The sequence below is a fragment of the Cydia splendana genome, chromosome 14, assembly GCF_910591565.1.
Source record: "Cydia splendana chromosome 14, ilCydSple1.2, whole genome shotgun sequence".
NCBI classification, from domain to species: Eukaryota; Metazoa; Arthropoda; class Insecta; order Lepidoptera; family Tortricidae; genus Cydia; species Cydia splendana.
Window position 1 is genome coordinate 17,412,618 of NC_085973.1, and position 24,101 is coordinate 17,436,718.

Consider the following 24,101-nt stretch of genomic DNA (forward strand, 5'->3'; position numbering starts at 1 on the left):
GCAAAATAGGTTCTTAATGTTAACTAACCCCCCTTGGCTAAAAAGTGGCCTCCATGTTTAAAATTCATTTGTTTACGTAAGATGTCCGTCTTTGGGTCACGAATTTACATGTGTGTACCAAATTTCAACTTAATTGGTCCAGTACTTTTGAAGAAAATGGGCTGTGACAGACGGACAGACAGACAGACAGTCGCACGAGTGATCCTATAAGGGTTCCGTTTTTTCCTTTTGAGGTACGGGACCCTAAAAACTAAAAAAAGTGACATGTGAATTGATTGTAATGAACTTTCTTCCTTTAATATCGTTTTAAATATTGATCCTAGAGAAAAGTGTTCAGATGTTTTTTACAGGAAATTTTATGTAGATTATTTATTCATAAAACCTATTTTGCTATGGGACACCGTTTACGAGTTATTTACAAAAAACTAAAAAGGGACTTTAAAATTGATTGTAATTAACTTACCGGCTGCTTTGTCTTTTTAAATATTGATCCTAGCGAAAAGTGTTCTACATGTTTCTTGTAGGAAATTTTATGTTTATTATTTATGTGTGATCAACAGGGTAAAGACCGGTAGTGATCACCGAATCGTAAGAGGCACACTGAATATCAATATTAAACTTGAAAGGTCCAGCCTGATGAAGTCTACGCTCCGACCTACTCGAGCCCATGTTCAAAACCCCGAAAGCTTTCAACTCGAGCTCTCTAACCGCTTTGCTTGCCTAGAGAACTTGGCTTCAGTGGACGAAATCAACGACGGGCTAGTGGAAACTGTCCACACAGTAGGGTCTAAGTTTTTTAGACCCCGCCGTAAAGATAGACCTCAGAAATTGACCGAGCAAACCTTAAACCTCATGGCTGAACGACGCTCGTTACAGTTGCAGTCTCCCGATGACGCGGAGTCATATAGGCAGCTCAATAGACGTATATCTAAGTCCTTGCGACATGATCTGCGTCTCTTTAATACTAACCGTATTAAAGAGACTATTGAGCGAAACCAAGGCTCCAAAGTGTTCGCAAAGGACAAAGCAACGCAAGCAAAGCAAGGGTCTATTGGGCAAAGCCAGCTGACAAAGCTGAAACGGGAAGATGGCAGCATAGCGTCGAGCAAAGCGGAGGTTTTAGGTGAGATCGAGAGGTTCTATGGACAGTTATACACTTCGATCGCAAAGCCCGTTGACAGCTTGGTAGGAGATCCAAGAGCCAAGCTGTCCCGACATTATACCGAAGATATCCCGGACATCAGTCTGTACGAGATTAGGATGGCCCTGAAGCAGCTTAAGAACAACAAGGCGCCGGGCAAAGACGAAATCACTTCAGAGCTTCTGAGAGCGGGTGGAACACCGGTACTTAAAGTCCTCCAGAAGCTCTTTAATTCCGCCTTGTCAGAGGGCATAACGCCTGAAACATGGAATAGAGGCGAGGTGGTGCTGTTCTTCAAAAAAGGTGATAGCAACCTATTGAAGAACTACAGACCCATCACGCTTCTGAGCCATGTATATAAGCTGTTTTCAAGGGTCATCACGAACCGTCTCGAACACAGACTTGATGACTTCCAGCCTCCCGAACAAGCCGGTTTCCGAAAAGGCTATAGTACCATAGACCACATCCATACGCTGCAGCAAGTTATACAGAAGACCGAAGAGTATAACTTGCCATTATGCTTAGCGTTTGTGGGCTATGAGAAAGCCTTCGATTCGGTGGAAACATGGGCGGTGCTTGAGTCTCTTCAGCGATGCCATATTGACTATCGGTACATCGAAGTGTTGAAGTGTTTGTATAATAACGCCACCATGTCGGTCCGAGTACAGGAGCAGAGCACGAGGGCGATTCCATTGCAAAGAGGCGTAAGGCAGGGAGACGTTATCTCTCCGAAACTGTTTACTGCCGTAATGGAAGACGCCTTCAAGCTCCTGGAATGGGAAGGACTTGGCATCAACATCAACGGCGAATACATCACTCACCTTCGGTTTGCCGACGATATCGTAGTCATGGCAAAGTCGATGGAGGAACTCAGCATGATGCTCGATGACCTCAACCGAGTTTCACAACGGGTGGGCTTGAAAATGAACATGGACAAGACGAAACTTATGTCAAATGCCAATGTTGTGCCCATCCCAGTCTCTGTTGGGAACTCGGTACTCGAAGTTGTTGACTCGTACATCTACCTAGGACAAGTAGTCCAATTAGGTAGGTCCAACTTCGAGAAAGAGGTCAACCGCCGAATCCAACTCGGTTGGGCAGCGTTCGGGAAACTACGTAATGTCTTTTCGTCCGACATACCTCAGTGCCTCAAGACGAAAGTCTTTAATCAATGTGTGTTACCAGTGATGACTTACGGCTCCGAAACGTGGTCTTTCACTATCGGCCTCATCTCAAAACTCAAAGTCGCTCAACGAGCTATGGAGAGGGCTATGCTCGGAGTTTCTCTACGTGATCGAATCAGAAATGAGGAGATCCGTAGACGAACTAAAGTCACCGACATAGCCCACCGGATTAGCAAGCTGAAGTGGCAATGGGCAGGCCACATTGCACGCAGAGAAGATGGCCGATGGGGTCGAAATGTGCTCGAGTAGAGACCACGGACTAGCAAGCGCAGCGTAGGACGTCCACCCACAAGATGGACAGACGATCTTGTTAAGGTCGCCGGAAGACGCTGGATGCGGGTCGCTTCCAACCGGCACGTATGGAGGTCCAAGGGGGAGGCCTATGTTCAGCAGTGGACGTCTTATGGCTGAGATGATGATGATGATGATGATTTATGTGTAAGATTTGTTTTTGCTATGAGACATACTTTTCCAATTATTAACGAAAAAATAAAAACAAGGACCCTTAGAATTTATTATAATTAACTTTCCCTCTTTATTATCTTTTTAAATATTAATCCCTGCTAAAAATGTACTGAATCTTTTTTATTGAAAATTTTGTGTAGATTATTAGTTCATTTTTTTTATATTGGCCACCGTTTACGAGTTATTTACGAAAAACTAAAAAAAGGGACCTTTAATATCACATATCTCACTTCCAGTCAAGAATTCGATCAAGCAACCGGCAAATTCGGATTCAGCGGGGTCTAATTAGGTTAAAAAACCCGGTTGCCAAAAAGTAATATGTTTTGCCAGTAGAAATCGATTTTTACAAAAATGTGTCCAGTCTAAATTATTCAATTTGATTAATTTTATAGCCTTTTAAAATATGTTTACACAATTTATCAATCGTGACTGAATTCCGGATTGGTTAGATGGGTGTGTGCCTTTGCTGCCCAACTTGTTATAAAATGACAATATGACGGACGAATGTCTGAAATGTCACCGTATTTAAGAATTATTTTGCTTTTCTTCGTAAGTATGTTGAAAAACATTGTGTGTATAACATATTTGCATATTTATACTGTGATTACCCATTTTATGAAACGTCCGCTAAACTAGCACAGGTCCGACGCTGACAGTGGTCACGGGCGTACTGGCGTGAGGAATAGGCGCAAGGTATTGCCGCGTAGGGTGTAATTTAGTAGGCAAAATGTTGAATTCATCAAATGATGAATGAAAAAATTAACGTATCGATAAAAGGACAAGCAATAATGAAGATTTACTTAAAAGCTATCGACTGAAGTAAGTTTCATATATATTTTCGTCCTAGTACTTCTAACATAAGGAAATAAAGACAGTGTTAGGCATGTTTTCAACTTAAGATTCTATCGAGAAAATAATGAGCTGTCGTGTTTTTGATAAGCAATAACGTAGTTCAAGGACTGAAGTTATACATAATAGAAAATAATGCATGAAATCCTTGTAAAAGTCTGTAAATATGGTGACAAAAAAGTGCATTTTACTACACACCGCGCCTTAATGTAGACAATTTGATGTAGATTACTTATGTGTCAGAACATTTATTGCTACAAGTCACCGTATACGAGTTATTTATAAAAAACTACAAAGGGACCTTAAACCCGATGACTGATCAGTTCATCAGCGTCACATAACATAAATTGACCTCCGCATTGGATAGACAGCAACATTGAATGTTCCAGTAATCAAAGAAACTTAATTGCTAAATTGGAAATCAAAATAACTAAAATGGGCCAGAATCACCAATTTTAAACTACTACGTTTAGTGCTCATCGATGTTAGTGTCGTAAGCGCCATCGACAATAAGGTCCCTTTTCATAGATAATACCACATATGTTTTATACTTATCATTCAAAATCATCAAAGAACCTTCCCACATTATGCAGATTTCTTCATAATATCAAATTCCCAGCCAAATAGCTTCAATAAAGCAAGACCCGACAATTTCGAGACAGAAAGAGTTTAATAACTGAATCCGGAGCCAGTTTTATGATTTGAACAAAATTAAAAAATAAAAACCGGACAAGTGCGAGTCGGACTCGCGCACGAAGGGTTCCGTGCTACCTACCCCTAGTCATCCCTAGTGTAAAATTCATTCTATAGTGTGACGTGACGTACGGGTTTGCGTTAACTGTCATTTTGTATGGGATTTTGAGTTTTCAAAACGTCCCGCTTGGGGTGATTCTCAAAAAATATATCTACGGTCTAATTGCCGCGACCGACCCATACAAAATGTATTAAATGAGTCGTGGCAATTAGACACAACCGCAGACAAATTCTCAGAGAATTACCCCTTGGCGCGCTGTTTTAACGCAAACGCTCGTCTCGTCACGCTGTCGAATGAAATTTAATTACACTTTAGGGGTCAGAATGTATAGATAGATAGATTTGCGTCGTGTGAATCAAGATGGCGTCTCAATCAGGATGCGAGTGTGAATGTAATTTGCATTGAGCCAAGACGAGAATACTCGCAAATAGAATCCTCCGGCGGCTCGATATTTATTACGATGCTAATCTTATTGGCTCCTTTGATAAAAGGGTCTATTTTTAGAATAGCTGATAAACAGAGGGTTTTTTAGGGTTCTGTACCCAAAGGGTAAAACGGGACCCTATTACTAAGACTCCGCTGTCCGTCCGTCCGTCCGTCCGTCTGTCCATCCGTCCGTCCGTCTGTCACCAGCCTCACCAGGCTGTCCCACGAACCGTGATAGCTAGACAGTTGAAATTTTCACAGATGATATATTTCTGTTGCCGCTATAACAACAAACTAGTATTTGCCCTGTGCGCGGGGCCCGAGGGCCCCGCGGTGCGCGTGTTGTTTGTTGTTGGTACTGTTGTTTGTGCTGTTGTTTTTGGTAATGTTGTTGGTGCTGTTGTTGGTGTTGTTATTTGTGCTATAGTTTTGTTTTCCAAAGAGAAAAAGAAATGAAGTTGTACTTGTGCTAGAAAGAAAAGGTCCGCATGCGAGCACTTCATTCCCGCAGCTCGGCCTTCGGCCTCGCGTGCTTGGGAACTCGTAAGGGACGCTCCGGGCCTTCGGCCCTACGCGGAGCTCGGCCTTCGGCCTTCGCTGGGTTTCGAAGCTCAGCGTCGGGCCTTCGGCCCGCCGCTTCGCTTATTAAAACACTTGGAGGGTTGGTTTTGCTTTGGGGGGTAAGCGGGAAGTTGGAGCTTAAACACGACCCAATAGTAAAAGTGTCTTGACAACCTCACGTCGGGCCTACGGCCTTCGGCCTTCGGCCCGCCGTTTCGCTTGTCTAAGACACTTTTCCTATTGGGTCGTGTTTAAGCTCCAACTTCCCCCTCTCGTGTGACGCTTCGGGCCTTCGGCCCTACGCGGAGCTCGGCCTTCGGCCTTCGCGAGCCTCGACGCTTCGCCGTCGGGCCTTCGGCCCGCCGGCTTCGCTTATCAAGACAGTTGACTTTGTAGACCGCTTGGAGGAACTGCATTTACGCAGCTCGGCCTTCGGCCTCGCGTTTTGGGAGTCGGGGTGGCGGCTCCGGGCCTTCGGCCCTCCGCCGGGGTCGGCCTTCGGCCTCCCGGCCTGAAGCTCGCCCTTCGGGCTCGCTTAACACACTTTTTGTATAGGATTTTGCTTTGTTCGTCATTCCCGCAGCTCGGCCTTCGGCCTCGCCCAAAATTACTGGGGGTGGGGCACGCTTGGACATTCGGGGTGAAGCTCCGGGCCTGACGGCCCTCCGCGGGGTCGGCCTTCGGCCTCCCGGCCTGAAGCTCGCCCTTCGGGCTCGCTTAACCTACTTGGAAATTTGACTATTGCCCGTGCCCGCGCCGTTTTGGACTTTTCCAAAAATTTTTTTTCACATGGTAATCTTGGGCCCCCAGGCTCGCCGCATGCCAAATCTCAGCGCGCTCGGACCAACTTGAAAAAAGAAAAAAAAAAAGTCGGCCATTTTGAAAATTTTTAAATGCAGTTTGTTTTGTCTCGGGGCCCTCTATGACATTTGGTCGAGCACCCCCCACCCATCTCGCACCGTTTAAAAGTTGCCATACAAAATTAAAATGACCATTATTTCCGCCATCTTGGATTTTTTCCGAATTTTTTTTTTTCATAGGAATCTAGAGGTTTCTATCTCTCGCCATGCCAAATCTCAGCGCGCTCGGACCAATTTGAAAAAATTAAAAAAAAAAAGTCGGCCCGTTTGAAAATTTTTAAATGCAGTTTGTTTTGTCTCGGAGTCCTCTATGACATTCGGTCGAGCACCCCCCACCTATCTCGCACCGTTTAAAAGTTGCCATACAAAATAAAAGTGGCCATTTTTTCCGCCATCTTGGATTTTTTCGAAATTTTTTTTTCCCATACGAATCTAGAGGACCCCGAGATTCCGTGACCAAAATTTCAGCGCGCTAGGACAAACTTGAAAAAATTAAAAAAAAAAAGTTGGCCATTTTGAAAAAAAAATGGCGGCGTCAAAAACTGCCAGGGTCCCTCTATGACATTTGGTCGAGCACCCCCCCCCTACCTCTCACCGTTTGGCCGGGCCGTCAAACATTTTTCTGACAGAATCCGGTAGACCAAAAGTCGGAATTTTCTGGGGGTCGTGAGACCACCCTCTATACGACCGTACCATAGTCAAATACCCCACGAACCTCCTTCTGGGAGAACAATCGTGTCAATCAATCATCGGATTGCGGCTTTAAATAAGATTAATTAAAATACTAAAAACAGAATAAATTAAAGATATATATACAACAAACGTGATTTTTGACCGAAGTTAAGCAACGTCGGGCGGGGTCAGAACTTGGATGGGTGACCGTTTTTTTTGTCGTTTTTTGCATTATGGTACGGAACCCTTCGTGCGCGAGTCCGACTCGCACTTGCCCGGTTTTTTATACAACTTCGTTGGCAAACACTCATACGGCCCGCCTGATTAAAAGGTCACAGTAGCATCTAAATAAGGCCTATTTATCAATTTGCCATCTGGTCGAGGTCAGTCAGAGGGTCTACCGCGAAAACCGAAATTCGCAAGGGAGTGTTTAAAATCTTTATGACTTGTGAATTACAACGTTTTACAGTATAAATGGCCCATTACATTTACGACTAGTGTCGTGTATAGCTAGTTTTTAATCATACATGTTTAGTTTTAATCGTTCTTATATTATGTTAATCTACTTTTGTGTGTTTATTTTATTATGAAACTTGTGTCCATTTTTTATTAATTTTATTATGTTATGTGTATAATTTTAAGTGTAAATTGTTCCCCAATAAATTGCATACCCTTTTCCCTTAATTACGAACAATATGTAATAGACTAAGCTTATTGGATGAATAAAACAATTTCTCACTCTGCACGTAACACCCACACCTTGAGTAGGCGTGGCCTAGAGTACCCACGGTGGGGATCGCGCCGAGCGCGCCTATATATACGCGCCCACCCTGGGTGCTTGTCACTCGGAGAGCCACTGGTACCTCACTCGGACGCACCCCCAAAGCCAGCACCAGCTCATCCTGCAAGGACTTCGAAGAAATCTTCGCCGGATCGCACCCGGCCTCGCCGGAGGGGAACGCCAGCTGCCCACTGCACCCGCTACTGGTCGCCCTAGACAGTGGAAACTACTCCAGGCGCCGCTTAAACGGCCTAACCTGGAAAAGGGACCCCTGTCTGGGACTACGGCCGGCAGTAATGCGTCGCGCAGGCACCGCCCACTAAGACCGACTGAGCCCGAGCGTCATGGACGAGAAGCCGAAGCACCCCCCCGACCTTCCGGGGCGGGTGGGTAGTCGTCAACACGGTTTTCTAAAACCACCCGCAGCCCCACCGCTGAAACTCACGGCCCCCCCCGACCCCTCGGTTAGGGTGGGTAGTTCCAAACGTGAGTTTCACGAAGTACCCACACGAAACCCGCCGTCAGACACCAACCCCCCCGCCACCGCGGGGCATGTGGGTAGTCAGGAAAGCGGGTTTCCACAACTACCCGCACCAACACCACCGATGCCAGAGCCCACACCAGCCGCCGAATCCGACGAAGAACTCGCCGAATTCACGGATGCCCGTACAACGGACCGTGACGGCTCACCACAGCCGTGGCAGTCAGAAGATGCAGCCCCTGGACGCACCTTCTCACCGATCCCGCAGGAAGAGAGAGACCGACTTTCTCCTCGCGAGCTACTGGATCATGACCGTATCCTGGTAGCCCGCCTGGGGCAAGTCGGTTACATGTCTCCCGTGATGGAGACATGGACCGCGGCCTGCATCAGGCTACGGGAGCACGCCCTGGGAGAGGAGGTAGAGCTGTCCCCAGATGACGTCGCCCTCCTACGCTTCCTCGGGGAGCACCCGGCTTTACTCCAACTATCGGCGGTCAAGAGGAAGCCGGAGTGCAGCCCCCCCACCAGGCAGGACACGAAGAGGATCTGCCATAATATCTCGCCGCCCACGGACCCGAGACTTCGGCCCAGACCCGAAGCCCCACCGCAACCTGAGCGACCCCCAACCGAGGCCCCAGCCACCAGCGACTCAGCCCCCTTCATGGCCCCCACACCGGGACCCTCAACAGCAGCCCCCCGAGCCCCCGCGCAACGACCCGCGGCCCCCGGTACCAGCTACGCAACCGCCACCGCCCTCCCCTCGGGCGCAGCAACAGCGAGCTCCAAAACCAACGGCAGCAAGGCTGCAAAAAAAAATGAAACTCTCAAAAAAAACAGCAACCAAAAAAATAATAACAACACTACTAAAAAGAGCGATAGTAGTACGCAGCCTTGCAGCGACGATGACGAGGGTAGAAAAAAAAATAAAAAACCCAAATACCCCGCCATCGTCGCAGACATTCTACCAAATTGGCCGAAGGTTTTGGAGGATATCGCCGAGGAGCTCGGAGAGTCGCCTTTCACCACGCCGAAGGGAGAGGGCGTGCTCTTCGAGCCCCGTACCGAGGAGGAATACCGCCTCGTGATACGTCACCTGACCAAGCTGGAGGACACGGCAGCAGCAGCCATTGAAGAAGCCAAGAAAAAAGGGGAGGCCACAGACGTCATCAAGCCACTTTTCAACATTTACGGGCTGGATGACGAGAAGCGGATGAAAGTGGCCGTCAGGGGCCTCCCCGAGAAGACTCCAATTCTGGATTTAATGAACGCCCTGGAGAAGCAAGGACACCCCGTAGAATATGCGAAGCAAATCAACGCGAGAGCGGGACGCCCGGGCTGCATATACTTCGTGCAGCTCGCGGGGCCTGCTCGGGACCACGCGGGCATCTATGGGGTGTCGGAGCTTCTCCACATGAAGAAAATAAGAGTGGAGGCGTGGCGAGGGAAGAAGGGGCCCCCGCAATGCCACCGTTGCCAGGGCTTCGGCCACTCTTCACACGGCTGTCATCGGGAGCTTGCCTGCGTACGCTGCGCTGAACCGCACTGGGCCAGCCAGTGTACGAGACCCCGCGACCAGCAGGCCACCTGCAAAAACTGCAGGGGGCCCCATCCAGGCAATCACAGGAACTGCCCCTCCTACAAAACAGCCTACCGCCTGTGGAAGGCCGGGAGATCTGCCCTCTCGGCTCCGGCACGCTCGGGCCCCACAACCAACGCTACGGTCCCCAAGCCCACGGTGGAAGAGTCGGCGCCAGCTACACTGATGGCGTCGGCGAACCCCCCCACCCAAAGGGGGATAAACAGACCGCAGCAGGCGAAGGAGCCCGGACCCCAGAAGAAGAAGCCAAAAAAGAAGAAGAAGAAGGCTGCCCCCACGCCAGCAGTGCCAGCCCAATCCTCCACCTCCACTGCCCCACCACCGCAAAGAGATCCAGCACCAGACACCGACATCACGCCCACCGCCACTCACGACCTCGCCGCCCTCGTGGCGCAGCTCGCGACAGTGGCCCAGGCGCTCACAGCTGCCCTCAACACGCGGACTAAAATTCAATAGTCTGCGTGTTGTATACTGGAACGCGCAGGGGCTACGGTCGAAGATCGGACTCCTGCGCAACTTCGTCGCAGTGCAGAACGTGGACGTGATGCTGGTGTCCGAAACGTTCCTGCGCGCCGAAACCGCACTAAAGATCCCCGGCTACGTCATATACAGGAAGGAGGAGCTTCGGCAGGATGGCTCAGCTTACCGGGGCCTCGCAGTCCTAGTCCGGAGGTCCATCGTCCACCAGCCGGTGGAATACCAGCCCCTCGACTCCCTCTATGCTCTGGGAGTCGACATCAGAGTCTCGGGCCACGACCTCCGGCTCTACGCAATCTACAGGCCGGGAGGAGCACCCGGCACACTGCAGAGAGACCTGCTGAAGCTTCTCAGTCCCCCCTTGCCGATCATCATGGCCGGGGACTGGAACGCGAAGCACCAAGCGTGGCACGCGTCGAGGCAGAGCGCAGCGGGCCGCGTGATATATCAAGCCGCCGTGGACCACGACTTCGGGGTGTCCGGACCCGAAGAGCCGACGCACTACGACGTCGTGCACGGGCCAGACACGATCGACTTCGCGGTACATAAAAACATCAACGCAGCCATCGGCCAGGAGACCCTACCCGACTTACCATCGGATCACCGCCCAGTACTCCTGACCTTAGACGACCTACCCGTGAGAGCCATCACAACCAGACCCAGACGCCGTATCTGCTGGGAGACTTACGTCGAAGCCATGGAGGGGAAACCCCAGACCCTGGCGGTCTCTTCAGCAGAGGAAGTGGAGAGTGCAGCCGCCGCCATCACCTCCGACATCCAGGACGCGCTGAACACAGCAGCGCACACCATCCGGAGTGACGGGAGACGCCCTCTCCTGCCACAAAGGATCCTGGAACTCATTAAGCGCAAGCACGTCCTGAGGAGAAGGTGGCAAACAACAAGATGCCCTACCCTTCGAGCGGAGCTCAACGCGCTCGTGAAGAAGGTGCAAAAGGAGCTCAGCAACCACGCAGCCATGAGTTGGGAGAGTCACATCGCGTCCATAGACGGTGATGTTCCCTCCATCCACCGTCTATGCCGTCAACTCGGCACGACGCGAGACTCGATTCGCCCACTCAAGGACGCCAACGGACTGCCCAGATACAAGGCGGAGGACAGGGCGGAGATCTTCGCCGAGTGTCTGAGCAGACAGTTCCAGCCCAACCCAGTCCAGGACCACGCACACCACCGCGAAGTCTCTGAACACTTGGAGAGGTTCTACGAGCAGCCACTGGGACAAGAAGACGACCCGGTCTTCTTCACGCCCGGCCAAGTGCAGCGAACTCTCCGTCGCTGCAAACACAAGAAAGCCCCGGGCCCCGACCAGATCCCGAACGCGGCACTAAGTCACCTGCCACTGCGTTCCGTCGTGGCGGTGACGCGCCTGTTCAATGGGATCATGCGCTCGGGGCACTACCCGACCCCGTGGAAACTTGGTCGGGTGATAATGCTGCCGAAACCCGGAAAGAACAGAGGAAGACCGGAGAGCTACCGACCAATAACCCTGCTCAGCACCCTCTCCAAGGTGTTCGAGCGGCTCCTGCTGGGCAAGCTCCAGCCCTTCATCGAGCCAAGGCCAGAGCAGTTCGGCTTTCGAGATGGCCACTCAACGACCCTGCAGCTCACAAGAGTACTTCACTTCATGACGGCGGCCATGAACAGGAAGGAGTACACAGCAACCGTCTGCCTCGACATGGAGAAGGCCTTCGACAGAGTGTGGCACGAGGGACTCATCTACAAACTGTCGAAGACCGAAGCACCCAGGCGGATAGTCAAGGTGGTGGCCTCCTTCTTGACTGACCGCCGCTTCAGAGTAGCAGTAGAGAACGCCGTCTCGGAAGAACACCCGATCCACGCGGGCGTCCCCCAGGGCAGCGTCCTCTCGCCGGCCTGTTACGCCCTCTACACTGACGACCTCCCGGTCGTTGGAGACGTCAAGCTGGGCCTCTATGCGGACGACGCGGCACTCTTCGCCGCGTCCATCAATCTCAAGCACGCTGCCAAGAAACTCCAGAGGTCCCTTGACGCACTCCCCGACTGGCTCTCCAGGTGGAGGTTGTCAGTGAACGTTGGCAAAACGCAGGCGCTGATCTCCAGCCACACCAAACAGCTGCCACCGCCGCTTCGCCTGCACGGCGAACAAATCGAATGGTTACCGCAGGCGAACACTCGACCGGCGGCTAACCATGAAGCCCCACGTGGACGACGTGATCCGGCGCGTGAAATGCGCTCGAGTCCAGCTCCGTCCAGTGCTCTGCAGCAGCCTCCCCCGTCGCACGAAGCTGGGGGTATACAAGACCTATATACGGTCCCGCCTGACGTACGCAGCTCCCGCATGGTACGCCCTGGTGGCTGAAACACACAAGAAAAGACTGCGTGCGCAGGAGAATGCGGCGCTGCGCACCATAGTCAATGCCCCCCGCTACGTGCGAAACGTAGATATTCAGCGAGGCCTGAAATGGCAGAGCCTGGACGCCTTCGTGAGCCACCTATCGTCGAGAATGTTCGAGCGCGCCGACCACTCCAGACACCAACACCTACAGGGCATCGCGCCGCTGCACACACGCCCGCCGGATAACCGCCGCCGATCACGCCAGCTCCCTAGAGCACTGGCGAGAGAAGTAGACACGCCAGACAGTGGCTAAGGATCCCGCAGTCCAAGTAGCCACAGACAGACAGAGAAAATGGAAAAAAAAAAAAAAAAGCCATGACAGGCCAAATGGCTAGTTACGGCCACGAAGCCCCCCGCCCTTAGAAAAAGGGCACAAAATAGACCCACCCGTAGTTACGGGTGGCGATTAGAGACCGCCAAAAATCCCCAAAAGGGATGGAAAGGCATCTCATACCTCCCTTCGGGAGGCATGAAAGAAGCACACGAGCTGCTTGTCACTCACTCATCAATAGCCACAGAGGCACCAGCCTCCCAACACTCTCCAAGTTTTCTTAAACATACATATGTGTTTTTATTAAACTCCAACTACACTCCCGGTAACGGTATCAAGAAGGTAATCTGCAGCAGCCAGCCAGCGCGTTCCAGCCATCGTGTACGAGTTCCTGACTTCGGAATCTGCGAGCCCCACAGTAACTACGCTCGACATTATGGTCCTTCGTTTGCCGAATGAAGAAAGAAACAAGTACGCGCTGAATTTTAAGTAGAACTATACTTAATTCAGGAGAACAAAGAAATAAGAAAAACGAACGCGCTGAGCCCCCGAAGTTCGCTTCGGCTCAGACCTTATCTACCAACCTTTTCCGTAACCCACCATTACCGGCTTGCCGGTGGACCGTGCAGTGTTGTAGGTTCGCCTCCACTCACGTGTCCTGGCAACTTTAGTTGCATGTGTCACATGGTGATACCATCACACTGTTTTCGAACGCTCTAGGCCTTGCACTTTAGCCATTGCGGGAGATTCAGTGCACCGAGGGATCCACGCTTAGGGGCACTGACGCTGCGCTCGGTAGCGTCAGAGCATAGGCGTTAGGCAGGTAAATTTGTATATAGTTAGGGACCCCCCGCGTGTGTCAAGTGTTGTGTTGTGTTGTGTGCGTAAAAATCAAGAAAGAAGAAGATGTCGCAAGACGGAAGATCACTACGCTCACGCAAACGGGACCTGCCTGTCCCCACGCCTACGCCCTCGTCCGGCAATACTACGTCCGGCGCAACCAATACGTGGAGCAAAGGCACCAGTGGCGACCAGAAAACTAGTGATGAGAAAGAAAATGAGTCGGTACACTCAGACGAGCGTCATAACGATACAGTGGTAGTTCGCAGTCGGTCGAATACTTTAGTGCCACCCGTTGTTGCGCCGCCGCCGCGAGCGCCGTCTGTTCGCGAGTCAGTTAGGTCTGTTCGCGAATCGGTAAGTAGGGACCGCGATAGTGAATTAACCGTGCTGTTAGCAGAGCTCGAGGTTCGTAAAGCCGCTCTAGTCGTAGCCAAAGCAGAGTCCGATACTGCTAAGTTAATGCTGCAGATTGCCCAAGTTAAGGCGCAGTCTGACGGCGGCAGTGTCGAGTCCGAGGCCGAGGTACGAACTAGAAGTTGGGTAGAACGACAAGCGACGCTACAGCGCGAGATCGCGCGTAAAAACGTAAAAATCCCGCCGCCGAAAGAGACCGCGCCGCGCGCCGCGCCCGACCGGGCCAGCAAACCGCAACCGCGATATTTAGAGGTACCACACGGTACCTACCCGCCGATGTATCACAAGCCGCCTGAGTTACCCCCGTTCGGCGGAGATATCACCGAATGGATATCGTTTAGAGCGGAGTTCGAGGACACGTCGCCCATGTTTAGTGCCGTCAATAATGTCAGTAGAATCAGACGCGCGCTTAAAGGCGAGGCCCGGACGGCCGTAAAATCGATCATGTACACTGTTCAGGATCCATACGAAATTATGGAAGCGCTAGAACGGCAATTTGGCGACCCCGAGGAAATTGTACTTACGGAGCTGCATAATATCAAACGCATGCCGCGTTTGTCGGAAGACAATGCTAATATCTCGTCGTTTGCCGCGCATATCGCGAACGCCGTCGCCACCGTAAAATCATTGCGTCAAGAAAAATATTTGCACGCGCCTGAACTAGTGAACAAAATAGTGGACAAATTAAATTTGATAGTGCGTTACGAATGGGCCAAATATAGGCAGACTAATTCGGAAACTCCCGGCTTAGCCGCTTTATCTGAGTTTCTCAACGATATTAGTACTGCAGCCAAACGCGTAAACCGCAGACCGGCTACTAGATCGCGAGCTGTAGTGAACACGGTATCTTTTGAACACGAACCTAGGCGGTCGAGCAACGCTCCCTCTAGATCTCGCGTCCCCGCGTTCTCCCGCGACTGTAGCACGGGCTCGGAGTCAGATTTCCACGAAGATTACCCACGCGAAACGGAGAGTAGATCGCGTAGTAAACATACTGTCGCACAAGTAAAACCACGCGAAAATAACAATAAAAAAAAACCCGCGTCAACCGGAGCTAGACCCAAACAGCAGATATCGTCCGTCCCTGTCTCGCGCAGCACGTGCGCCATTTGTAAGAGCGGGAACGAGCACAAAGTCAGTGCGTGCTCAAAGTTTTTAGCCGCGACGATATCTGAGCGATGGGATCTGGTGAAGGGTGCTAGATTGTGCTACAGATGTTTGGACGTGAATCACCGTAGGCCGTTTAAGTGTAAATACGTCGCGTGCGGTGTAAATCAGTGCGAAGCCGGACACAGTAAGCTGTTACACGGACTGAACGCGGCCGCGCCCGCGAACGGTAACAGTACGCCGGCCGTATCTGTAAACAATATTAGACTCCCGCAAACGTATCTTAAAGTCATGCCTGTAGAGGTGTCGGGACCTTTAGGTACCGTACAAACCCTCGCGCTACTCTATGAAGGCGCGGCAATGACTTTAATGCTGCACGAGACAGCTGACAAAATCGCGCCTCGTGTACGCGGAGAGACGCTAGAAATTGAAGGAATAGGCGGCAGAGTCACAGACCCTGATTCGTATTCACTACAGGTCGCGATTAGGGGTTTTTGTAGCCGACATTTGGAGTTAATGGAGGTGCTCACGATAGGCGATATAGGTATAGGTTCGCAAGGCGTACCACGTGACTTAGTCGACAAGTGCGAACATTTGTCGAAAATCGCGGACGAGTTAAGTTACCCGACGTCAGTACCTACTATCGTGATAGGCCAAGATAACTGGCACCTCATCATTTCTCGGCAAGTCATAGACGGCCCGCCTAACCTTCCCGTCGCGAGTCTAACTAGATTAGGATGGGTCCTACACGGCCCAGACCGAACGCGTCGCGCCGCGGTAAATTTTGTTGGGCACGCACGGCCCAAAACCGCGGACGACGAAGCTCTAGAGCTTATGAAACAGCATTTCGACATAGAATCGTTAGGCGTTTCGCAAAAGTTGCCTCGGGCCGATCCCGACCAACGCGCGCTAGACTTATTAAAAGCCACGTGTGATAAGATACCGGGGGAGAATCGGTATCGAGCGGGCTTATTATGGCGAACTGACGACGAAAAACTCCCCGATAACCGAGCGCAAGCGTTAAAGCGGCTATTCAGTCTAGAACGTAAACTAGACCGCGACGTAAAGTTGAAAGCCGAATATGCGAAACACATGAACAATTTGCTCGATAAAGGTTACGCGGAGAAAATGAACTCGCCCCCGCCCCCCGATTCACCTCGGACGTGGTACCTAGCTCATTTCCCCACATTTCACCCACAACGCGGTAAAATGCGGTTAGTTTGGGACGCGGCTGCTACAGCATACGGACGTTCACTCAACAGCGCGCTGTTAGCCGGCCCCGACCTGTTAGAGTCACTTTTTGGCGTATTAGTGCGATTCCGCGAAGGTAAAATCGCGGTGATAGCCGACGTCAAAGAGATGTTTTTACAGATCGAAATAGTAGAGCGAGATCGGGACGCGTTACGTTTCGTTTGGAGGGGGGAAGACCGTACATCTCCTCCACAAGAGTACAGAATGAAGCGGCTTATATTTGGATCGGCAGCGTCGCCGACAACCGCGTTATATGTCAAAAACGAAAACGCAAAAACGCATAGTACTGAGTTTCCGATCGCAGCTGAAAAAACAATTAAAAATACGTACATGGACGACATGTTGATCGCCCTCGACACGTCAGAGGAGCACGCCAGACGCGTAGTAAACGATATTTACGAGCTAAACATGCGCGCGTCCTTCGAACTCCGCGGGTTCGCTTCGAACCACCCTGCGGTAATTTCTGACGTAGTTAATAGCAAAGAGGAAACGTCTTTGTTAGGCGCGAGCGAGAGCGAACGTACCTTAGGTTTGAAATGGAATCACAAGCGTGACACCTTAGGTTTCAACGTGAACTTTCGTAATACGCCCGAAGACGTACTTAACGGTCAGAAATTGCCAACGAAGCGACAGGTAACGAGTAGCGCGATGTCAATATTCGATCCGATCGGTTACGTAAGCCCCATATCCGTCTTAGGCAAGGCGTTAATGCAGGAAATATGGAGGACAGGAATCGGTTGGGACTCGCCTATACCCGTCTCACTCGCACCCGCCTGGCGATCGTTCATCGATAACGTACAACAATTACGAGACTTAGAGATTCCGCGACACGTGCCCGCATTTAATAGGGAGGCATATATGCATGTTTTTTGCGACGCGAGCGAAAAAATATATGCCGCGGCCGTGTATTTAGTTAGCGTCAACCCCGAGGGGACTAGAACTTCCGCGTTAGTAGCCGCTAAGGCCCGCGTTTCGCCTCTCCGGGTAGTTAGCATTCCGAGGATGGAATTGCAGAGCTGCGTACTAGCTACTAGATTAGCGGAAACCATAGTCAAGGAGTCAGATTACGTAATAAAGGACAAGTATTTTTGGTCTGACTCCAAAACGGCGCTCACGTGGATACGTTCGGACCCACGTAGGTATAAAACATTCGTAGCACATAGGTTAGCAGAAATCGAGAACACTACCACCCCCGCCAACTGGCGCTGGGTGCCTAGTGCAGCTAACGTGGCTGACGACGCGACTCGCGGTATACCTGCGCAATTCGGAGTGAACCATCGGTGGTTCATAGGGCCCGATTTTATACGTAAACCGGAAGAGCATTGGCCGACCGAAAAAGCGCCAACGCCCGTCGCCGATACGGGCGAAGAGCGCGTCAACAAACTCGTATGCTCAGTAGGTGTCGCGAAAAATAAGTTTGAGTACCTGCCGGAGGTAAGTAGGTTCTCAAAGTTCGTACGACTAGTTCGCGCCACCGCTAGGGTTCTGGTTGCCGCCGAGGTATTTAAAGCCTCACTGCTATCTAAGAAAACAGATACAGAAATGAATAAGGGGCATTTAAATTTAGCAGAGATATTGCTAATTCGCCGGAGTCAACATGCTGCCTTTCCAGAGGAGATTAAGCTATTGGAAACTGGGCGGCCTCTACCGAAGAAGTCTCCGCTGCATAAGATAGCAATACAACTTGATAAGAACGGAGTCATAGTGCTAAACGCTAGAATTGACAAAGACGTGCACATACCCGTCCTACACGCAAAAGAAGACTTCGTCAAGCTGCTAATACATCATTTTCATGCGCTCTTCGACCACGGCAACCACGCAACCGTCATCAACGAGTTGAAGCAGAGATATTTTATTATCGAACTGCGCGGTAATATTCGCTATATAGCGAACAAGTGCCAATGGTGTCGGACCTATAAAGGAACCACACTCAAGGTTCCTGTAGGCGACCTCCCGCCAGAGAGGCTCCAGGCGAATCAACCGCCATTTACCGCTGCAGCCGTAGACCTGTTTGGCCCTATGCAAATCACAATAGGCCGCCGCCGCGAAAAGAGATGGGGTGTACTATACACATGCCTCACGACACGCGCTGTGCACTTAGAGCTTGCCGCCTCACTTTCGGCATCCTCTATGATACTTTCCTTGCGCAGAATGATAGCGCGACGCGGCACGCCTACAGTTCTTTACTCTGACAACGCCACCAACTTTTACGGCGCAGAGCGAGAACTGGCAGAAGCCAAGAAGACGCTGCCCGACACTTTAAAGCCATTTTTTATCGAGCGAGCCATAACCTGGAAAAAGATACCGCCCGGCAACCCTTCCGCCGGCGGTGCATGGGAACGGCTCGTAGGCAGCGTGAAAAGGTCACTAAAGGTAACACTCAAAGAGAGAGCACCTCACGAAGAAGTTCTGCATACATTACTGCTGGAAGCCGAGCACATAGTCAACTCTCGACCGTTGACACCAGTGAATCCAGACCTAGACAGCGAAGCTCTGACGCCGAACCATTTTCTCATCGGGCGATCGAGCTCAATGTCACCACTGGGCGTCTTCACAGACGCGACTATGTCACTCTCGTCATGGAAGACAGCGCAGACCTTAGCCGACCATTTTTGGAGGCGCTGGCAGCGAGAATACCGACCCAGCCTCCTCCCTCGGCCCGGTGCTCATCAGAACGTGAAGAAACTACATGTAGGCGACGTAGTCATCGTAGCGGACAGCTCCATGCCACGAGGAACATGGCCTAGAGGCGTAATCGCACAACTCTTTCCCGGCCCTGATGGCCACGTAAGAGTAGCCATTGTTCGCACCCGCGCAGGTGACGTCCGCCGCCCAGTTTCCCGGCTTATACCTATATACTCCTCGCAATCAGACGGTGTTGACACACGTGGGGGAGATTGTCGTGTATAGCTAGTTTTTAATCATACATGTTTAGTTTTAATCGTTCTTATATTATGTTAATCTACTTTTGTGTGTTTATTTTATTATTTATTTTATTTATTTATTTATTTATTTAAGAAACAAACAGTCTTTTATAGTTATATATAACACTGGAACTTTTCAGTTATTATGAAACTTGTGTCCATTTTTTATTAATTTTATTATGTTATGTGTATAATTTTAAGTGTAAATTGTTCCCCAATAAATTGCATACCCTTTTCCCTTAATTACGAACAATATGTAATAGACTAAGCTTATTGGATGAATAAAACAATTTCTCACTCTGCACGTAACACCCACGCCTTGAGTAGGCGTGGCCTAGAGTACCCACGGTGGGGATCGCGCCGAGCGCGCCTATATATACGCGCCCACCCTGGGTGCTTGTCACTCACTCATCAATAGCCACAGAGGCACCAGCCTCCCAACACTCTCCAAGTTTTCTTAAACATACATATGTGTTTTTATTAAACTCCAACTACACTCCCGGTAATGGTGATAGCGGTATCAAGAAGGTAATCTGCAGCAGCCAGCCAGCGCGTTCCAGCCATCGTGTACGAGTTCCTGACTTCGGAATCTGCGAGCCCCACAGTAACTACGCTCGACAACTAGGGAATGCAATAACCGGCCAAACTTCATAACCGGTTTCGGTTACGGTTATGCCCGAAAAATAACCGAATATCGGTTATAATCGGTTACGGTTATTTTCGACGAAAAATTATAAATTTACAATGAAGTAATTAAAAAAATACAAAAATCTTTGTTTTAATACCTACAGTATTAGAATATGTGAGTAAAAGTCTTCGTTTTTTAATAAAACACACCAAATACAGTAAAAGTAAAATATGACCTTGGACGTGATACAATATTCAATAAAAATATTTCATAAATAAGGGAAGTAAATTTGGTATATTTTTGTTATTAAAGTCCACGAATGACAAAAATTATAGTCACAGGAGTCACAGCCAAAATTGGCAGGATTTTGTAGTAATTAGATGATAAAAACATACAATTTAAGTCATAAATAAATAACCGTAAATAACCGTAACCGGTTATTTGAGTTTCCAATATTCGGTTATGAAATTTTGTCAAAATATTCGGTTATAACCGAATATTTCGGTTACGGTTATAACCGATTTGCATTCCCTATTTACGACATATTGTGGCACGTATATTATATTTCGGCCCATTATATTTCGGTACGTATTGTGGTAATTACCGAACTAGGGCGGTTAAGTAGCACCGTACCTATATACTGTAAAAATACATTAAACATTATTTAATTCTGCAGACTATAACCAGTAGGAAATCCATTTCGTTGTACTGGATAATTGACATTTATTGCAGCAATGCAATTTGCAGTAACGCTGCCGCAGTCTGAATTTACCTTTTGACCTTTAAACCTTTGTCACCTTTTGTGTAACTTTACTTAGGTACCTACTCACTTACTCCGTTGGCTCAAAGACCCAAAATGAGACTTGGCCTCCGACACAAGACAGCGCCACTTTTCTCGGTCCGGTCCGGTCCGGTTTTGTATCTTTACCTCATACCTTTTAGAATAGTCCCTTTATCGAGCTGCGGGTTTGCTAATCTCGCCTGGGGATGTATTCCAACTCCTAACTGAGCGAAGGCGAGACACACCAGTCAAGGCGAGGGTAATTCTCTGAGAATATTTATGTCTGCGGTTGCGTCTAATTACCACGACTCTTTTCATACATTTTGTATGGGTCGCGGCAATTAAACCGTAGACATATTTTTTGAGAATAAGCCTGAAGCCTGCGATAGTCTCCAAACGCTCCGTGAATCTTCTTCATCGCCTTCCTTTCATGTTTTCCGTCAGGCTTTGATGTAAAGCGCCCACGTCACCAGTAAGTACCTACTTAATACGTCTTAAACCCTTGGCGTGTATCTACTATCTACACAGAAAACCGCAGCTGTACCTACTTCAGTACCTGTATTTGACGTGGCCTATACCTTTAACCTTGCCATATAAAATCATGTCTCTTCAGATTTTAAGATTTTTATTCATTAAAAGTTTGTAACGTTATAACGTAGGTATGTATCTATGGGTATTAGTTGCCTGAAAATAAATGATTTTTTAACATGTTCACTGCGGGACAAATCTTGGTGAACTTTAAACTGGTGCGGTTGAGATCGAATCGGCCCAAACCTGAGCTCTTTTACAGTGCGGGTGAGGCCTTATCGACCTCAAATTTCAGTAGTTACTTACATGCTTCATAATTTTGCCTAGACGAGGATTAGGTGTTTTCTTTTGTGTTGTCTCCATTTGTCAGTAAATGTTTAATATACAGTTAGCTTCGCCCTTGGTTCTGACCTCTGGTTAAAGAAAAAATACCTAAAGAATTTTTGAGGTCTTTTAGGCCCCAAAACGCACTGAATTTTATCTGAGACTAGTGAAGGGAATGGCAATTATCGCTAAATTATCGATGAAAAAATCATCATTTCACCGAGCATCTTTGCTACAATATCTCAAAAGCCGTTTTTAGTCAATCTAATGCAGGGGTCTCCAAACTTTTATACATGAGGGCCATATTGCGCCTCAGAAACTTCACGCGGGCCACCGTCCACCGTTTATTTGTATTAATTATTTAAACTAATTAGCAAACACTATCAATCGGTTACGATCGCTTTCGTATTTAGGTACCTACTTACCAATTATTTACGTGAAACACGCGTGGTTCGGTATCGAGTTATCGACAACTATGACCGCACTAACGTCAAGCGAACGACTCCCGCGTCGCCAGGCGTCCCGCTCAGTGCGGCCTTGGGGTCACTTTCTTGAGGCGTAAATAAACCCCAACTCGCACTGTGTGGATAAAATATATACCCAGTGCGTTTGGGGCTTATTTTGACCTCAAACATTTTTTTTGTACCAACGAGTCGGGGTTTGAATAACATAAAGAAATGTATATTTGTCTTTATCGTACGCCTTGTAAGTAAACGGCGACAGCTCCCGCACGAGAGAGATAACACGAACTTTTAGCCCCGCACCAGCGTGTAGTCGAGCTTGGGGCGGTTTTGCCTCAAGCCGCAGTGAACGTGTTAATTATATTTTCACAGAAGAAGTCGCAGGCAGAAGCTAGTGATCACATGATGATTATGTTATGCATAATTCGATAGTTTCATATCGAACGGCTTAAACTAAACCAATTATAAAGTTCGAAAGTGATTAGAGCCCCCGCCGTCGAAATACTCGTAATGGGGCGTTAACGTTAGATTACTCAAGTAACAACATACACCTGAGGGTCTACCGCGAAAATCGACATTCGCAAATTTGCCGGCATCTTTCTCTTTTACTCCAATGAAGGCGTAGCATATAAATTACCTACCTAACCCTTATATTATACCTAAGAACTGATGTAAAATTATAAAATTTTGAAAGGCTTTATCTCGGAAAATATTAGATGTACAGAGACAATTCTAGTGTCTTATTGTAGCAAATTTAGTCTACTTTAAAAACGCCCTAGGAAGTTACTACCAAAAACTAGCACTTTAGGGTTATAATCGCCCAAATCTAAAAAAAATTGCGGTTTATTAGATTTTTGACAAAGTTGCGTTCGGCGCTCGAAGTCACAAACTTGGATTATTCATTGGGCCAACATCATAAACAAGTCTGCAAAAAATCAGAACTACCGGATTTGACGCAAAAGAGCCAGGTTACAAAATTCGACAAAGTTACTGGATTAATACGCGAACGCTCGTCACGCTATCGAATGATACACTACACTAGGGGTAGTAGAGGTTCAGTGAATGATAAATACTTTTGGCGCATACTCTGTCGCACTTGTGAATTCGTACGTAAGTGTGACAGGGATGTAACATGTCGAACGTGGTTTGCGGGAGGCTCTCTGATACGTTACTTTTGATGCTGACGGCAGCAACACCGAATGAAACGATCTTCACACAAAGCGACTTTTCGGTGAGCTTTCCTAAATCATTTCAAATTTTCCCGAGTTACCGTGGTACCGCAACTACTATTAACCCTGCGCGTATTTTCCTATTATAATTGGATGTACCATCGCCCACACTGTTAACTGACAGTCTGTAAACCTTATTACAAAAGGCATAAGTTCCACCGATGGATAGTCAAGAGTATTGCTGTTTGTACGAATCCAATTAAAAAGTTCTTTACTGTTCTCTGTTTACGTTCATTTTGGTAATAAGTGGCTATTATTGCATTTAATGGGTTTCTCTTCCAATGTCGACTCTTCAGTCGGTAATTTAGTTAATGAGTTGGGCTAATTAGGTCTTAATGCTAGTTTTAATTGAGATAGATAACTAGATGGAATTGAAAAAGATAAGTCTGATAATTCTAGACTTATTTGATGTTTTCCGGAATATGTTGGTGATTCAAACATTGAATGTTTTTTTTTTATATATATATAGACTGATCTGCCATTGGCTCTAGTCACACCTGATGGAAAGTGAAGACAGAGCCTAAGATGGACCTCACCAGTTCATAATAGCCTATTCACTTTAGCTTCAAAGAGAGGTCATATTTCTCAGGGAATTCAGATGACGGGAGCGCATTCCATAGGTGGCCACTGACGAGCCTTCCAACAGTCCATATAGCGTGGCTGCAATCCAAAATCGGTCCGTGAATGTCAAAAACGTACT

General features: G+C 48.6%; 1 long non-coding RNA gene across 1 annotated transcript in view; it reads right to left on the bottom strand.

Annotated features, from left to right (window-relative positions):
- The window catches only part of LOC134796814 (uncharacterized), an 84,987-nt gene extending 61,704 nt beyond the window's left edge, over window positions 1–23,283 (bottom strand). The window contains exon 1 of the long non-coding RNA XR_010144998.1: window positions 22,832–23,283. This is a non-coding gene — a long non-coding RNA (uncharacterized LOC134796814). The remainder of the gene's footprint in view (window positions 1–22,831) is intronic.
- Between the last annotated feature and the right edge of the window lie 818 nt (window positions 23,284–24,101).